The sequence below is a fragment of the Chlamydotis macqueenii genome, chromosome 4 (genome assembly GCF_036417535.1).
Source record: "Chlamydotis macqueenii isolate bChlMac1 chromosome 4, bChlMac1.mat, whole genome shotgun sequence".
NCBI lineage: Eukaryota > Metazoa > Chordata > Aves > Otidiformes > Otididae > Chlamydotis > Chlamydotis macqueenii.
Genome location: NC_141559.1, coordinates 81,353,132 through 81,371,969, shown reverse-complemented (window position 1 = coordinate 81,371,969; position 18,838 = coordinate 81,353,132).

Here is an 18,838-nt window from a genome sequence, read left to right as displayed (position 1 = left end):
CCAAACCATTCTATGGTACCCCAGTGGGACACAGCAGCTTCAGATCAGTGGAGACCTCCTCTCCTGTGGGCTGACAATGAAACACTTTAGATCAGTGGTTACCTTTCCAAGAGCTAAAAGGAAACAAAACATTTCTACCCAAAACTGTTAAAATCTCTCTTCCACTGCTGAGATTAGAAACCCCTGCAAATTTCCAACCCATCAGCCTTCGAGGCAGGGCTAATGTGGGAGCTGCTCGCTGCAAACGCGGCGTCAATCAGCCTGTTATGAGCTAAAGGACGTTATTGGGATTCAGAGGCGTGAAGTTCACAGGCCACATGCTGAGCTGTCTAATAACAGATGGAAATTTGGAATAGCTGCTGACTACAACAAACGGTGCTGTAATATATTTAAAGTGGAGACATCAGGAGCCTTTGTAGGAGGGCTGACCCGGCGTGCAGAGCTGTGGGTTTCTGTGTTCCCAAGCGCAAGTTTCACCAGGTAGGAAAAAATACTGTTCGACTGGATGTTTTTCTGCTTTGTCAGGAGATGGACACTGTGAACAGAGTACTTGGGAGTCTGGAATCCAGCACGCTGGTCATAACTTGGTTCCTCTTCTCTTGAGCATGTGTAACGTGTCCTGTCAAGTTGCACTAAGGAGGCGGCTGATGTAATGCATTCGATTATAATGAGTTAAACCATGCCTTGAGTTCACGCCAGTTTAGATGTGCTACTTGGTCAACTCTCAGGCAGGACATCTTGGCCTGAATGTTTGAAAAAATTCCACTTCCTCTGCTGGGGCCATATCAACAAGAGAGGTCTGTGTAGGGTGGGAAGGACTCTGATATGCTCTGAAAACGCGGTCCACAGGCTGTCATGGTTTGCATTCTCACCTTTGGTACACACTGTGCTCAAAATCTGTGCTCTGCCTTGGTGCCCAAGTGAGGTCTGAACTGTTTGGACAATGCAGACATCTGCGTGTGATTCTGTGCATGCACGTGTGTGTCTGGCTAGGGTTGAAAAGTGCTGAGTCCTCACAAATCCAGTTGAAGTGAGGTGGAGCTGAAGGACAGTCATGCCTCTAAAGATGGTCATTTCCTCTTATCTTATTTCAAAACAACAGAGAAGGATTTGTTTTCTCTGAAATCAGCCAGAATCCAGACTGAATCAGCTCAAGTCCCACTAGGCTCTTCTGCCAAGGCAGATGGTGCCATTCTGCAGTCACCTCCATTTTCACCAGCAGCTTTATAAATGTCTTTGGGCAAAAGGACATAACCTTGCTTCATTTTATCATACCTGCCAGGAGAAGCCTCCCAGAGACAGTCCTACGTTATGTGACTGCTCTCTTGTCCGTGGTGGGCTCTGCTGCACGAAGGGGATGGGTCCATCAGGCTGCTCCTTCTGCTGACCCAGAAGGTTTTTGGACCATTCAGCCACCCAACTAGCGATCCAACTAGCCAAAGTACATCCAGTCATCGAGCTTTGCCTCCTGACCTTTCCAGCCTTTTCCTGAACGTTTGGGCTTATGCTGCCCTGATCTAAAGCTTGAGAACTTCTACTATAGAAGGCAGCAGAAATGCTTCACAGAGAAGGTCTTCCTTGCAGCGTCCAAGCCGTGTGTTTCACCCGCAGCTGGCTCTTTGCTTTGGTCCGAGTTTGTCCATAAAGAGATGGAGGGGGAGGAAAAGGGCTTTTCTCTTTCAACCCACTCACCCCTGGGATGGCTGCCTGCGCCGCTGAACCCAAACAGCAGCCAAAGGTCGCAGTCTCAGTCCTCAGAGGCCTCAGAAGAGGAAGTGCTGTACATGCTGCAACTGTCTCCTGGACAAAAAAAAAAGCAAGGCAAACACAGCAGCTGGTGTTTAAATAGCCTGACCTTGAGTAACACGGGCTCGACAACTTGAAGGGAAAAGTAAATGCCATGTTGGGGGGTAGGAAGGCAATTGCAGGAGGGAGCGGTTTGGCTTGCAGAAGAGGTGAGAGGCAGGTTCCCAAATGCCTAGAAGACCAAGTACATCTCTACTTCACATGGTGACAGGGCAAGTAGAATAGAATAGAATAGAATAGAATAGAACAGAACTAGACTACACTATTTCAGTTGGAAGGGACCTACAACGATCATCTAGTCCAACTGCCTGACCAATTCAGGGCTGACCAAGTTAAATCATGTTGTTAAGGGCATTGTTCAAATGCTTCTTAAACATTGACAGGCCTGGGGCATTGACTACCTCTGTAGGAAGCCTGTTGCAGTGTTTGACCACCCTCTTGGTAAAGAAATGCTTCCTGATGTCCAGTCTAAAGCTCCCCTGGCACAGCTTTGAACCATTCCCACACATGTAATCATGCGTAGATGCCCTGCAGAGCATGTATGTGCCCCAGATGATCTCCCAGATGTAGCTACTGAGGTTGTCCTGGGGGTAGGGAACTGGTGAGACTGGCAGCCCACCAAACATTGTGATGAAGAGCAGCTGCAGCTTATATTGAGCGCTGATAAAATAACTTGATCATGGGGAAGTGCTGTCCAGGCCGATGTTTGTCAGTGCTGGTCTCGTGCTGGGGCTGAGGAACCTGTGGTTGGGGGCTGCACACAGCTCGTGACTTCAATTCATATGCCTTGCTGCCTCGTTAGGGCGGCATGGCTAAAAGCATTCAAGTTGTAGACTGGCTCTGGCCAACCCACAGCGTCTCCTCCAGCGCTCTCGCAGCATGTCTTGTCTTGCACCATCTGCCATGCCCATATGCTCACAGTTTTGTCCAAGGGCACTCAACACATACCCTGGAAACCACTCTGGTGGGTTTCGACACAGCCCTCACAAGGTCTTTGAACTGAAAAAAAAAAAAAAGAGAATTATTTAATTTTGTGCACAAAAGGACCAGGGGACTCAAAAGAGACTTACAGCAAGCACAGTTCATATTGGACGTGGTGAGTCTATTCCACGCAAATTGTATAGACGAGAGCCCACAGCACTTAGCCTGGAGACCGGAAACTGCTCCTGGAGAGGGTGACTTTGGCAGCACAAAGATAGTCCAAGTTAATTAGATCATTTGTAGCTCGTTCAAGGGGAGTGAAGGATGTATTTGATCTTTTGTAACAAAAAAAAAGCCCACAGCCTTGTTTTACAGAGTAAAATGGGAAGCTCTAAGCCCTTGAGAAAATACTTACGCTCAACAAATGTGACTGGCCATATGGACAATTGACCTGCAAGGCCCTCGTTTGAAAAGAGAGGTTGAAACAGCATAATTGGCTGCCCTGGCCTGGTTTTGTTTGGGATTTTCTGTGTGTTGTCTTGCTATGGGAGCAGCTGGAGCAGTGACAGCAGGAAGGGCATTTCCCACCAGGAGAACGGGAGGGGTCCCTGACTCCCTCTCCAAGGAGTAGCCACAAAACCAATCCACCACCCCATTTTGTTTGGTTTAGAGGTGGATGTAGACAGTGTACGTGGATATAAATGTACAGCCGGCCATGAGTTTCCTGGATAAAAAACCCACCAAATCTTGCGTAAAAGGTCCTGGGGATCTTGGTGGACAGCAAATTAGACACAAGCCAGTGTGCTCCTGCAGTGATGACCCACAAATAGCATTGTATTGGCAGGAGGGCAGGTTGAGGGAAGTAATTATTTCCTTCTGTTCAACACTTGTGAGACACATCCAGCTACCGTGCCCCTGTTTTGGTCTCCCTGGTCAAAGACAGACATTGATGTATTGGAGCAAGCCCAGTGGAGACTATTGAGATGGTCAGGTGGGCTGGTGTGCATGAGATATAAGGAGAGACTGAGAGAGCAGGGTGTGTTCAGCCGGCAGAAAGGTAGGGCAAGGTGACACCTTACTGCTCTTTAGAGCTACCTGATGGGAGGGTGTAGAGAAGACAGAGGAGACTCATCTTGGAGGTGGACAGTGGAAAAGCAACATGCAGTGGGCACAAGGTGCAAGATGGGAAATTCCAATTGGATACGAGGACAAAATTCATCCCTATAAAGATGCTCAAACACAGTTTGATTCTAAGACACGTGAATATCTGTGTATATAGACGGTCTGTGTAGATAGAGACCTCAGAAGCGATTACTATGTGATGTGAGATGGAATTACCCCTGAAACCATCACCGTGCACTGTTCCCTGATCTGTTAGCAAATGCAGGGCATGAGGCAGTGACTAACCCACTGTAGTCATGGCTTCCAGGATGGCATCCCAGAGCGAACAGTGAATTTCACGTCTTGTTCCACTAATCCCTTAATGCTCCTTTACAGTTCTTCATTATTCTCTTGTTCTGACTAACCTAAAATCTGAAATGCTGTTGAGTCCTTTCTGGGCCCAGTTAATTGGGTCACCAGCCTATTCAAGCGTGAGTTCTTATCTGGCATCACGGCTAAAGGATTTGGAGGCGGGGTGAGAGGGGAAGCGACTGCCATCTCCCTCAGCTCCTCTGTCCCATCCAGCAGCAGCAGGAGGAGAGCAAACCTGGCTCTCCGGGACTCATGCTTTGCCACAGCCTGGGCCAGGGTTCATGAGGTTATCAGACATAACTGAGGTGTCTGTCTGTAGCTGTTCTGTTGGTTTTCTCTTTATGGCTGGCTCAGCTTCCTTGTGCATTTTGCAGTCAAAACGCTGCCGGACAATGCTACTGAACATGTTCCTCAATGCAAAGAAATCATAGAATCACAGAACCGTTTGGGTGGGAAAGGACCTTCAAAGGCCATCCAGTCCAACCCCCCTGCAAGGAGCAGGGACATCTCCAACCACATCAGGTTGCTCAGAGCCCCGGCCAACCTGGCCTGGAATGTTTCCAGGAATGGGGCATCCACCACCTCTCTGGGCAACCTGGGACAGTGTTCCACCACCCTCAGCGTAAAACATTTCTTCATTATATCTAGTCTGAATCTACCTTCTTTTAGTTTAAAACCATTACCCCTCGTCCTGTCACAACAGGCCCTGCTGAAGATTCTCTCCCCATCTTTCCTGCAGACCCCTTTAGGCACTGGAAGGCTGCTCTAAGGTCTCCCTGGAGCCTCTTCTTCTCCAGGCTGAACAGCCCCAGCTCTCTCAGCCTGGCCTCATAGGAGAGGTGCTCCAGCCCTCTGAAGCATGATAAGCATACAAAAAATGGCAAGCTGAGATTGAAGACGTCTCAGGAATGTCACTATTATTATATCACCAATAATGTTATTAAAGATTTCTAACTGTGAGAATAACCTGTCTTTTTCTGCCTCGGTCACTGTATCTGCCAATACCTGCAACAAATTAGGTGAGGATCTAGAGTAAAAATTTTTCCCATTCCACATATTGTGGCTATCAAGGCCAATGAATGGTGCAGGAGGTTGCATGGACCACCGTGAATGTGGTCTCAGGCTTCACACTGATGATGGTTGTGGGTCACTGTCCCCTCATCTGTGCACATGAAATTGTTGGCCAGAGTTGCAAATCCTCGGCCCTGAGATCAGGAAAAAGTGGACTTCTCCTACCATGTTAGAAATGTAGCTTGGTGGGACCATGTATCTCATAGAAAGACACGGATAGCAGATGAGTTTGAAGGGTTCTGGGCTATCAGTGTGACTGTAGTCAGCACTAGAAATTTTTTGGAAGGGTAAATTTCATTTTTGCCCTCATTGGCTACAGAAATAAGGTTTTTTTTTCATCTTTCAAATGGAAATCTTTTAACATTTTTGTCTGAGCCATGCTAAAGTGCTTCCAGACGCAAACATGGACCCCAGGATCCAGCAGTGAGGACTGGAGCTGGTGTGACTCTTGCTGACAAGATCTGTGCTGGTTTCAGACTGTGGCTGTAGGGACTTCTAGGGGTAAAAGAAGGTGCAATGACCTCAAGTAATTCAAACAGATTTAGGTCTACTTAGGTCGTTTGGCTGGATGGCTCCTTGGGCCTGACAGTGAAGGTTCCCAAAGGACAGTCCAACAGCCTGGAGATAATGTGAGTTGGAATTGCACCCGTAACAAGCTGCCTCAGAGCCATGAACTGCCAAGCTTATCCCAATATTTGATTAGGAGGTACAAGAGAGTCTTTAATAGAAGCCTTTTGCTCATCAAGCCGTCAACCTGGGATCCTGATCGCAAATCTACAAGCCTGGCTCCCTGGAAGTATGGACAAGTTGGTTTGTAAGGAGTTCCTCACACCATAACACAAACTGGTGCTCAGGTTCCTGCCAGTATTGTCTTGTTTTGACCAGTGGAAACATCTCCCTGCCTGTGCTACGTCAGAGATTCAGTGAATGCAATGTGTTTTCTGCAAAATGTTCAGCATTCCACAAATCTGCGCATTCTTATGGGAAAAAAATGTTTGTCTGGAAAAGTCCCAAGCAGCTTGACTGGGTCTATGCGGTGCGAAGCAGGCTTGGGAATGGGGTGTTGTTAAGAAACATGACTGCATCATGCTGTCCATCCCATCTCTTGGGTGTAACCTCATCCCAGACCTGAATAACCTGCCACTCTTGGCTAAAGGCTCTGGCTTTCTGCCCCTGCTCCTGGCTCCCCTCTCTCTACTGAGGTTGTTTCCACAGATGCCTGTCATGGAGATAGCTTTATCTTGGTCTCCTAAGGAAACATAACTTCTCTGAGCGCACTTTGCATATGTATGGAAGAGAGGTCTGGCTTTATCTGTGGCCTTCTCTATTTCAGCTTCTGTTGAAGCATATGACCATCTTCCACCAGAGTTCATGGCAGAAGAGCCATAGATATAAAGCTTTTACAAGTCTGCAGTCAACTTCTACCAGAGTGGGACCACAAGGCACAAATTCACGTGGAGTCATTGGGCATTATCAGCTCTGTTGCATATCGAACTATTCGTTCTTGCTGCCCTTCTCTTTCTGTCCCTGCAGGGTGAGTCTGAAGTGGGTAGGGAAGGTCCACAGTCTATCCATGGCTGGAAGGAAGAAGCTGCTCAGCAGAGCAGAGAAGAGACCTGGTTGTAACCACCCAGGAAGCTGTGCTCTAGATCCTGCGTCGGCTTCCAAAGCGGTCTGAGGTTCTGCAGCTTTACAAAAGAAGGAGATGTTAATGTTTCATGTTAATGAAGCACTCCTGGCTTAGCTAGCTAGAAGCCTCCACTGTGGAAAAAACAAACATTCCTGCTTGAAAACTCATGCCACCTGTGCTCCTTAAGGGATGGCAGGGAGGCTCCAGAAGCAATCGGTTCACTCATTTAAAAGCCAGTCCTTCAAACTCCACCAAAATGGAAGCTGGAAAATTCAAGGGATTCTGGTGTGTATGTGACATCATAAAACCTTGGTTTCTCCTCTAATTGTGCAACTCCAAGGACAGGCTTTAGAGTGCCAAAGATCAGGACACTCCTGATGACAAGGTATGAGCTGGCAGTGTCCCTTGTTCGAGAAGACGTCAGGTGGATAAAAGGTGTCAACACAGACGTGTTTTCTGGCATCTGATAAAAACCTTTGAATTCTGGCATCTAGACTCTGCCTTGGTTGTAACATGGACGCAGTTGCCACCAAAAGTAAGAGCCACCTGCACAGGAGGTCTGGAACAAGCCTCCAGGAGTCATCTCCCACAAAGATGCCAAAGTCATTCGGGGATGGGGTCCACCCGGCGGCTCCACTCTGCTGGGAATATGTGGGCTGAATGGCGACTCTGCTCTCAACCGTGTCCCTGGAGTCCTGCAGGGAGAGGGATTCTGCAATGGAGAGTAGCAAGCCCCTGTGCAGAGAGCCAGGGATATTTTTGGAGAACATCCTGGTGCTGCCGAGCCAGCTCTGCACCTGCTCCTTTTTGCTGCTGGAGGCAGCAGACTGCAGCCCCGTGGGACCTTGGCTTTCATTTCCTTGTTTGTTTTGCTTTGCGGCTCCACGTGGGATGCTGTGCTACGCAGTTTGTACTGCCCTCTGACCTTGCTCTTCTGGAGACATGACACATCTGCTCCTCACGCTCCTGGTTTTGACTAGGAGTCCCCTCCCCAACTGTTGAAATATGCAGCTACCTGACAGCGCCAAAGAGGCTTTCACAACCTCTTGCATGACAGCGGTGGACATGGGGAAAGGTGATGATGTCAAGTGTGGTTGCTGCAGCAACCCAACGTCAGGGTGCGTGCACCCTTTCCAAGAATGCGGTTGTGGTGCAGACCTGACACGGAGTCAGAGCTGGAGCCCTCGGATGAGCTGAGTGAGATCCAGGTGGTGCTGGGGCTGTTTGGAGTGTGACTGCCATCCAAGGTGACTCTTTCCGGTGCATGGCAACGGACATGGGGAAGGATTTCCAGAGAAGAACTGAGAGTGCTGAGTAGTGACTGGAACTCTGCAATGGCCCAGCCTTGTCCTGAAGAACGAAAACAAGGGGATCAGCACAATTTTAAACCAGACAAAGCAGGGGGAGGAGAAGTGTAGGAAAGAGCTACAAAGGAATTTGAGGAGGACAATGGGAGTCCTTGAAGGACAGTATAATTAAAGGCCTGACCCTGCTGATACATGCCACCCCTGGGAGTGGCCACCAACTAATCTAGGTGTCAGTGGCATTTGACCATTCAGTTTCTTGCTGAGTTCGTTTGACCAGACAAGGAGACCAAAAGGTGGAGGGAATGCTGCTCATGCATCCCTGACCCACGTTTAAAGCAGAATGGACACCTCTATCTGATTAGAAGAGCTTTAGTTAAAAAAAAAGTCGAAGGAGAGAAGCAGGGTTGCCCAGCATGGTGTCACTGAGCTTTTTAGTGGGGTTGCAGCAATGGTCACCACAGGATGGAGCTCACCTGGGCTCTGAACAAGTGAGGAATGCTGTCTTGGGGCTCAAGGAGAGGATCCCAGTGGAGGGCAGAAAGAGGCCATGGAGCAGCAGAGACTGGTCCCATCTTCTCCATGCAGGTTTGAGCTTCCAGGTGTAGAGTGTGGTGGGCACAGGGAAGCCAGCATGTGGTGATCGATAGCGTGATTGCTATCTGACTGTGATCTCCTTGCTGGATCCCTCCGTGACAGGTCTGCAGAAAGGTAACACACCATATTGCCATGGCTGGCAGAGATGACAAGGACCAGTTGGCATGGTTTTGGTTCTTCTAAGTGCTGCTAGCTGGGACCTGTGGGGACCTAGTTGCAGGGCTCAGTTGGTCATTCGGGACAAAGCCTGGCTCAGTCTTGGCTCTGTGTTGGCTCAGGCTAGAGGTAACAGGGTGATCACCTCATTGTGTGACGCAGTGTGCGGTGCTCAGACGCCCGCACCATAAAAAACGGCCGTTGTTTAGGCTGCGTTGACATTACATGGAGATCATCTCAGCCTGGCTTCCCACCTCCACCCTTACCCATGGCCATCCAGGTCTCTTCACTCCACTGCAGCAGACCCTTCTGAGAGCAGATTTAACTCCGTACTCTGGCAGAACACTATCCCACTCTCCACGGGCAAAGAGGACAGCTGTTAGGGGTCTTCAAGCTGAAAAAAGTTTAAAGCTAAACCTATTTTTGGGTTTATATAGCATTTTTCTCCTGTATATCACACTGCCTTGTGCAAATGTGTAAACAGTGATAGACCCAACAATGTGCGCTTGCACACAGAAGGCCAACCGCATCCTGGGCTGCATCAAGAGGGGCGTGGGCAGCAGGTTGAGGGAGGGGATTCTTCCCCTCTACTCTGCTCTGGTGAGACCCCACCTGCAGCACTGCGTCCAGTTCTGGAGCCCCCAACATCAGAAGGACGTGGTCCTGTTGGAGAGGGTCCAGAGGAGGCCACGAAGGTGATGAGAGGGCTGGAGCACCTCTGCTGTGAGGCCAGGCTGAGAGAGTTGGGGCTGTTCAGCCTGGAGAAGAGGAGGCTCCGGGGAGACCTAAGAGTGGTCTTCCAAAACCTAAAGGGGGCTACAGGAAAGATGGGGAGGGACTTTTGACAAGGGCATGTAGTGACAGGACAAGGCATAATGGCTTTAAACTGGAAGAGGGTAGGTTTAGATTAGATATAAGGAAGAAATTCTTCACTGTGAGGGTGGTGAGGCACTGGCCCAGGTTGCCCAGAGAAGCTGTGGATGCCCCATCCCTGGAAGTGTTCAAGGACAGGTCGGATGGGGCTTTGAGCGACCTGGTCTGGTGGAAGGTGTCCTTTGCCAGGGCAGGGGGGTTGGACTAGATGATCTTCAAGGTCCCTTCCAACCCATTCTACGATTCTATGACAACGAAATAAAGAACCCCATTCAAATGCAGGGAGCCGTTCATTTAACTCGGTACATCTGCTAGACTTGGCCCTTAATCTGAAAAGGTACCAGGATGCTCTCTTGCACGTGAGGAACAGCCAGGCATGCCATTCACACCCTTGCATAATCCAAACACATCTCCAGGCTCCCCACTGGATAGCAGCCCAGAGGTACCGCGTATTGATTCAGTAACGCGCTCTGATGTGTGGGATTTACTAAAAAATACGCAGATATATCAAATTACCTGCGTACAGCAAGGAGAGTTCAGCACTTTATTACTCCCTGAACTCTCAGCTTGATTCTGTGAAACAAGGGTGTGTATTGAACAAGAGAGGTGTGCTAAAAGATCGGTCAACAGTCTTGCCAAGCGATCTTGAGCCCCCATTCCATTGGGATCCCAGAGGAAAATCTTCAAAGAAGTCTTCTGCCTTCCGAACACGCAAAGGCAAGAGGCGGAAAGGGCTTTCTCAGAGTTCCGCCAGTTCAATAACTATTAGCCAGCTATTCTAATTATTTTTTTTTTAATGGAAAACACATATTATGCAGGCAATTGATCCGACGTTTCTTGGTGAGCAAGAATAATTAGCTCATCGTAACTATACGCTGCAAAGTGCTCCTGCTGCTATAAATAAAGGTCAAACGCAAGGCACTTCCTGCTACTTCTGCTGACACGTGGCTGCCGTTCAGTGATTCATCATCTCTACACACGGCTTGGCAATCAGAGAGGATTTTTTTTTTTTATAGGAGTTGTTTTCTACTTGTGCAAGCACAACAAAGGATTTAAAGGGACCTGCTTCCATCCACCTACACCACCAGCAAGTTTCGGCAGAAGGTAACTAAGACCGTCATCTCTAGGCTGAGCTGTGCCCAAGAGGGAGCTGATCCTCCCGTAGCCTTTTGGGGTCTTCAAGCGGAAAAAAAAGTTTAAAGCTGCGCCCATTTTTGTTTTTATATAGCGTTTTTCTTCTGTATATCACACTGCCTTGTGCAACTGCATAAACACTGATAGGACTGAGCGGCAGAGGGGGAAAACGGATGCTGGGAGATAAGAAAACCCAACAGTGTTTGGATAGGATTGTAGGGGACTGTGATCTTCTGGTCCACAGGCTGAGCTTTAGTTGTGAGATGGACTCTAATGAGATTAATTTCATTACCTGGAGAGGAATAGGAAAAAGTTGTGCATGAATTAAGTATCTTTCCACCTTGTGTCTGTTCTGTGGTTTGTACAACGCTTCAGTAGCAGCCTTGAAGCACAGCGGCAATCACAAAAGGTGAAAAAGACCCTTCACATTAGGAAGAAAACTGGGCTTAAGGTGGTTATTTCATCAATGGTATTCTTATTTTTGGAGATTCCTGTTTAAGTTGTGTGGGATCACAGTTATTTTATTTGAGACAGCTTCTCTGTTTTTGCGGAAATTATCTAGAAGATTCAGACAAACCTGAAATCTCAGGACTTGGAGAGCTGCTGGATATCCCGATATTTGGCCTGAGTGCAGAGAAAAGGAATGACTTTTTTAATGCACTTTCACTGTTTCTCAGACTGCATTAGAAAATTGCCTCACCTCCTGTTTTGATGTAATGACCTGATAAGAAGTTTCCAACTGGAGCTGGACCGCGCCGTATATCTGTGAGCAAGTAATTCCATGAAGGATCATCTTTTACCTTTGATGGCTGGCCCATTTAATTTCTTTCCAGTAACTTTTGTGTGTGTGTATTCATGGAAAGTTCAGGGAAATGCTTTGAATTCTGTCGTTTGAGTGAATTTACCAGTCACTTCAGTGTTTGCATTACAGCCCAGCTTAGAGTTTCCACTGTGCTGGGCATCATTTAGATGTGCAGCGAGAGCCAGTCCTCACACGGGGAGCTAACAGCTGAAGGAGACGGGGAGAAAAAGCTGGCGGGGGAAGGAAAATCTGGAGTGAGCACCCGAGCAGGAGACTTGTGGTCCATGGTCCTACCGACTGAATCACGCTGCTGGTGTGATTTATTCAGGCTGTTTCCTGGTGAGGAAGAGACTCAGCACCACACAGGTCGCCAGCCACGGTTGGCACACCTCAGCAGTAGTGAATCACCAATGCTGTTTGTTGAGCTGAGTCACTTGCATGGACAGACACCTTTGCGCAGAAAATGTTCCTCGGTGAACAAAAAACCCTACCCATTCAGTAAAAAACTCCAGGTCCCTTTTCGACATCCCTTTTCGACATCCTTTGTTCGATGAAAGGAGTGTTTTGCTCAGCTGAGTATCGGCTGTGGTCTGCGGTCGTGTCCGGGTGCAGAGCGACCTGCGGTTTCCAGCCGGCAGAACAAAGGCAGGGGATCGTGTTTGCAGGCTGTTCGTTCAGCGTCTCAGTAACAGGACATTGGGCACCTGGAAACTTTGGCATGCCAAATAATTCATTATCTTTTTTCTTTTCTTATGAATCCTAAAGCAACTGAGAAAAAGAAAAGTTTAAATATTTCTTTTTTCTTTTTAACAAGAAGGAAATTGTGCAGTAGAGGGGATCGGGGCGGGGGAAATGTCCCAAGGCCAAATTATCACCTGCTCGTTTAAAAACCACTTGAATATTGGCTCAGAGGAGATAGGTGAAAGCAGAATGTGGCCCTAGATCCTGAAGGAGCACATGAGGGAGGTCTGGAATATCCTGTGTGCCAGGGACAGGATGGCAAGTGAATGGCTGCCCAGTGTCTTGGCCAGAACAAAAACCAGGGGCCAACAAATTACGTTAGTGGGGTACGGGCTCCAAGCAAACCAATGGAGATGGGTCCTCATGCAATGGGTAGCTGAGCTGTAAACTTCTTGCTGAAGGATGTTGTGGATACAAGAAGGTTCAAGAGGTGAATGGGCAAGTACGTGGATGAGAGATCTGCTGGGATGTACTAAGGATACAAATCCCATCAGGCTCAAGAGATCCCTTGAGCTGAATATAAAGATGGCAGGGGAGAATTTTGAAGAGAAGTATCGTATGTGTTTGACCCATCCTTGAGTGCCTGCTCATGGCCACTGGTTTTATCTATTTTTTTTCATCCGGTTAACTTGAAACAGCAGGAAGCAAAATGAGCTTAGCCGCCAAAGCCACCGCACCTCGTGGCATGTGATCAGAGTTGGGAATGCATTCTCCACAGGCAATCTCAGGTTTTGAGATGCTCTGAATGCTACAAGAGAGCACCTTATGAGGAAGCTCAGCTTTGTCTTCCATTTTCTTTTCCAGATCCCTTCCCACCTTCATCTCTACTCACCAAAGGACCTTCCCAAGCTAGACAGACCCTGGGCCAGAGCACTGTGGCTGGTTTTTTTTTTGCTCTTAATGTGTCCCAACAACACCGGGCAGCCAGCCCAGCATTTTGACTGAAATTTTGATGGCTTGCTGTTACCAATTCCCTCCTTCTGTTTCTCTCCCAGCAACACCGGGCAATTTTACCAGTTTTTGTTCAAGTCTTGTTTTGCCCTTCCTTTGGGGATCAGGACAAGGGACCTGTTTCCACAAAAGTGATTCAAGTGCCAGATCCCTGCTATTGCCTGTCACCAGCTGTAGTGTGCTGCTACCTTTCTCCTTCCCCACCTCGGAGCCAGGCAAACACATTCTGTCCTTCTGCAGTTTTATCCTAGAGATCTGAATGTCACAGCAGGCTGCGTGGTTTAACACAGGAAACATTTGTGCCTGCTATTTAAGAGAAATAAGTTGCTCGTGTTTCCCTGGGAACTGGCCCGTCAATCCAGCTCGCTTGACTCCCCTGTTATTAAAATCAAATGTGAAAGAGTAAATGGATCTGTTGTGAGTTGTGGAAGGGTAAAATGCTATCTGGATGTACTTCGTATCCAAAATACGTACCCTGATGGAAAGAAGGAGCTAGACTCGAGTGCTTTTTCAGATAATTTAGAGAGATTGATATTCTCTTGGATTACTTCTGCTAGCAGGGCTGTATCTTCACGCACAGAACTTGGCGGCTGGCTGTAAAAAAACCCCTGTGGCTCAGCAGTTGTCATACTATGTCTGTGGGCAGGTTATACATAATACTTTTTCCCTGGGCCCCTTGGCAGTAGTTTCCTGCGCTGCTTGTGGGTGTGCCGAGGCTGTGTTCTGTCTTCTACGTCTTAGCTTATTTCTCCAGAGCTTTTCTTTTCACCCCAGGAGTGCCTTTGCTTCTCATTTTGTGCAGGTTATACGAAGGTGTATCTTCAAGACGTATGACTTTTAAAGACTGCAGGTTATCCGTGGGGCAAGCTATTTTTAGGAAACGCGGTACCAGGATGGCTCATAGCGCTTGGCAGCGTGCACGTGCAGAACACAAAGGCAGCCTCTGTACTGGATGGCTCGCGAACTCGGCATCGTCAGGAGCTGAGAGACAGGCACGGACGGACAGCAGGGCACAGCGAAACAACAGGGCTGTTCTGCTCGGCAAGAATGGCTGCAGCCTGCGAGCAGGCGTCTGCGGGCACCGCAGTGCCCAGAGGAGGGGAGGCAGGGGCTGCCGAGACCGGGATGGAACCGGTGGTGGGGGCAGGAGGACTCTCAGGATCATTCAGCGGCCTTTGCAGGTATCAGCCCTTTAAGGCGGAACATCCAAAACAGTGAAACTGGCTGGAAGTACTGCTGTCACCTGACCAGTGCCAGAGATCGAGAACGAAACTTGTAGGACTAGTTTGCATTTTCCCACTGTTCCCACCAGTTGCCATTGCTTGCGCTTTCCTCTGTTACCTGCTGTGAGATAAGGCAGGAGCTATGCTGCTATCACCAGCAAAGCCTCCTCCCAGATTTCCACATTCAACCCTGTTCCTCCGTACCGGCCAAATTTTCATTTCCTGGATTCTTTGTGTTCAGAATAGTTTGTGTGATTGCGGTTTCAGGCAACCTACGCTGAATTGGCGACAAAGTGGAGAAAGGTCCGTAACTGCTTTCATAAAAAGGCACACCAGGTGAGCTAGGACTTTCCTGGGGATAACTTAAGAGGATATGCTACAGGTGTACAGTTGGAGAGGGTCCAGAGGAGGCCACGCAGATGATGAGAGGGCTGGAGCACCTTTTCTGTGAGGACAGGCTGAGAGAGCTGGGGCTGTTCAGCCTGGAGAAGAGGAGGCTCCGGGGAGACCTTAGAGCGGCTCCCAGTGCCTAAAGGGGGCTGCAGGAAAGATGGGGAGAGACTCTTCAGCAGGGCTTGTTGCGACAGGACGAGGGGTACTGGTTTCAAAATAGAGGGAGGTAGATTTAGACTAGATATTAGGAAAAAATTTTTTACAATGAGGGTTGTAGAACACTGGCCCAGGTTGCCCAGAGAGGTGGTGGATGCCCCATCCCTGGAAACATTCCAGGCCAGGTTGGCTGGGGCTCTGAGCAACCTGATGTGGTTGGAGATGTCCCTGCTCCTTGCAGGGGGGTTGGACTGGATGGGCTTTGAAGGACCCTTCCAACCCAAACCATTCTGTGATTCTGTGATTCTATGTGCAAAATACTGGGAGACTTGCAGAGAAGTCAGCTGTTCCAATGTAAGAACATGGGGGCACCAAGTAAACACAGCAAGCTCCAAGCGAACCAAAGGAGGTGTCACCGATCAGGTTCCTTGGTGGAGCTCCTCGCTGCGGGATGTTGGGGTTGTCGATATTTACAGGGGGAGAGCAGGAAAACTCATGAAAATACAATCCAAAGAAGGTTACTGAATACAGACAAACCATGTCTATCTCACGAAGTACCTGAGCAGAAAATAACTGGGAGCTGAGAGGGCTGAGTCTTGTTCTTCCACTTGTGGAGGCAACACACTGGCCTAGACAAATCTTTGTTCTCACCTAGAATTGTTGTTCTGCTGTTCTTTGCAGTCCCGTTTTTCTGCCTCTTTTTTTTTTTTTTGGCCTTTTTTCAACAGCATCTGCATTGTGGTTGGGGTACTGCTGTCCTTCGTATGTCTCCTGAAGATGACTTTCTCCAGGATTTTTGAGAGACGTAGTAAGGTGCAAGAGAAAAGAGTGTGTAATAAAAGCACAAAACACCGAAGCTGGGATCTACGCACTAACAGCCTTGCTCACCTGATGATGGTGAGGATGGAAAGGTACTTTAGCTACAAGAACTTGTGGAAATGAAATCCTGAAGGATTTTCAAATTTAGCTGAGAGAAGGTAGCGGTAAGAATAAGTATTTGGGACTTGAAGCTTGACAGATACAAGCTAGAAATAGCGACACTTTTCAAGTATTCGGAGTGCATGCTTGCTACAATTTATTGAGGACTACAATGGATCTTCCTCATATAGATTTCTTTTTTTTTTTTTCCATTATTGCAATTGGAGACTTTTCTCAGCAGCTATATTCTTCCAGGAATCCTTGCAGGAAAGTGTTAAAGCCTGTAGCTCTCAGGATATTAGAAGAAATTATTGCTTGAGCTGTATCATTCTGGAAATCACCTTCCTAGAAGGGAATAAAGAAGAAAAAACCTGCAAGGGGAATTTCTGGAGTTCTCCTCCTCACCTGGGCTTGTTTTTCTTCTGACTATAAAGGTGAGCTGGAGGGTTGTTCTGTCTCTAGGTTATCATCACAGGGAAATATTTATGATAGATCTCCTTGTCAACTTGCACAGCTTGTCAAATGATGGCTGAAGAGCAAACGTCATTTATTACTCATTCCTAGGAATTGCTGCAGCGACGCTGCAGTGACTGGAAGGTCACAAGGCTTTTGAGCGAGGGGCAGATTCTCTGAAGTGACTTTTGAAACCATCTGTAGCCTGAATGTACTTTCAAAGGGAGGCTGCTGGGCTTCCAGATTCCCTTTGTAGATTTAGTAAAACCTTTTATTGACTTATTGTCAGGGGATTGTGAGGAAAAGGGGAAAAACATTCACAAGGAGCAACGCCGTTTGATCTTTGCCCTTCCCCGTTGTGTTTATGATCAGTGGTCTTGCTTCAGAGACCTTCTTCTAGTGGGATTTTGTATTTATGTCAGAATGTTTCTCTCTCCTGCACCGGACGTGGTTTTGCTTTTTCTCCTGGGAATGTATGTTTTGGTTTGACTACTCAAGTGTTTCTCAAGTGGGTGAATGAATCATGGAAATTCCGTATTGCGGACGGATGGAAAGATAATAAAGCATTATATCTGAGCCCTCACGGTAAGTTTGCTTTGTATGCTTTGCAGGTAAAATGGATTAGTCCCTCTCTAGTAAACAAACAGTGTAGAGAATGGAAAAGCCAGCTGGGCTGTTTGGAGTTGTTGTAATTATTTGGCAGAGGCATTTCCAAAGTGCACTCAGTGCTCTGCCGTCTCGTGTCACCCAGCCCAGAGCAGGAAACAAAATCAGTGCCCAGGTGTCCTAATGATAACGATTCATAGAATCATAGAATCACAGAATGTCTTGGCTTGGAAGGGACCTTCAAAGCCCATCCAGTCCAACCCCCCTGCAAGGAGCAGGGACATGTCCAACCAGATCAGGTTGCTCAGAGCCCCGGCCAACCTGGCCTGGAATGTTTCCAGGGATGGGGCATCCACCACCTCTCTGGGCAACTTGGGACAGTGTGCCACCACCCTCAGTAGTCTGAGCCTGCCTCCCTCTATTTTAAAACCATTGCCCCTTGTCCTGTCACACCAGGCCCTGCTGAACAGCCTCTCCCCATCTTTCCTGCAGCCCCCTTTAGGCACTGGAAGGCCGCTCTAAGGTCTCCTCGGAGCCTCCTCTTCTCCAGGCTGAACAGCCCCAGCTCTCTCAGCCTGTCCTCACAGCAGAGCTGCTCCAGCCCTCTCATCATCTTCGTGGCCTCCTCTGGACCCTCTCCAACTGCTCCACGTCCTTCTGATGTTGGGGGCTCCAGAACTGGACACAGTTCTCCAGGTGGGGTCTCACCAGGGCAGAGCAGAGGGGGAGAATCACCTCCCTCGACCTGCTGGCCACACTCCTCTTGATGCAGCCCAGGATGCGGTTGGCTTTCTGTGCTGCAAGTGCACATTGCCTGCTCACACTGAGCTTCTTGTCCACCAGCACTCCCAAGTCCTCCTCAGGGCTGCTCTCGATCCATTCTCCGCCCAGCCTGTATTAGTGCTTGGGATTGCCACGACCCTGGGTTAGAAAATGAGGAAATCCCTGTTCTAAGCGACATATTTTGTATTTGCTTATGAGTTACATTTTTACTTGACAAGGGTCCTGCTAGATGTCGGTGTGCGAGTGGATCCCCCAAAGATCTGAGCACGTGCCAAACTTCTGACGAGCAAGGAGGCCTTTTAACGGCAGTCATGCTCTTAACGCCAACTCCAGATCTTAGGAAGAGTGGGCAATCTGCAAAGCATAGCACATCCTGTGGCTTGTGTCTGATGGCTTTGCACTGGAAGGATTGCTGACTTCAAGTGGATAACGGCACTTTTACCAACATTTTTAAATCTGAGGATGAAAACCACTGTGTGAGAACGGTAAGAGGCAAAGCTGTTTTATACCGAATGTCAGGAATGCAGTGCTTGGGAGCAGGGAGGGGCACTGAACGCTGCCTATTTTTCATTTCCACTCCTGCTCTCTTTTCCAGACAGCTGGATCTTTATTTTCCTAAAAAAAACTTTCATGCCAGGCTTGATCCTCATCTCGCCTGACAGTTCTAGGAACGGGGCATTATGTTGGTCAATAGGAATCTAGAGGACAATCCTTTAATGGCTTTAAATCATTATTTTGCTTGGCAGAAAAACAAAAAGATCAATCCATCCAACAGACCCCCTTGACAAGACTTGAAACACCCCCGAAACCAGAAGTACAGTTTATTATAGTGTCCAGGTACCCTTCC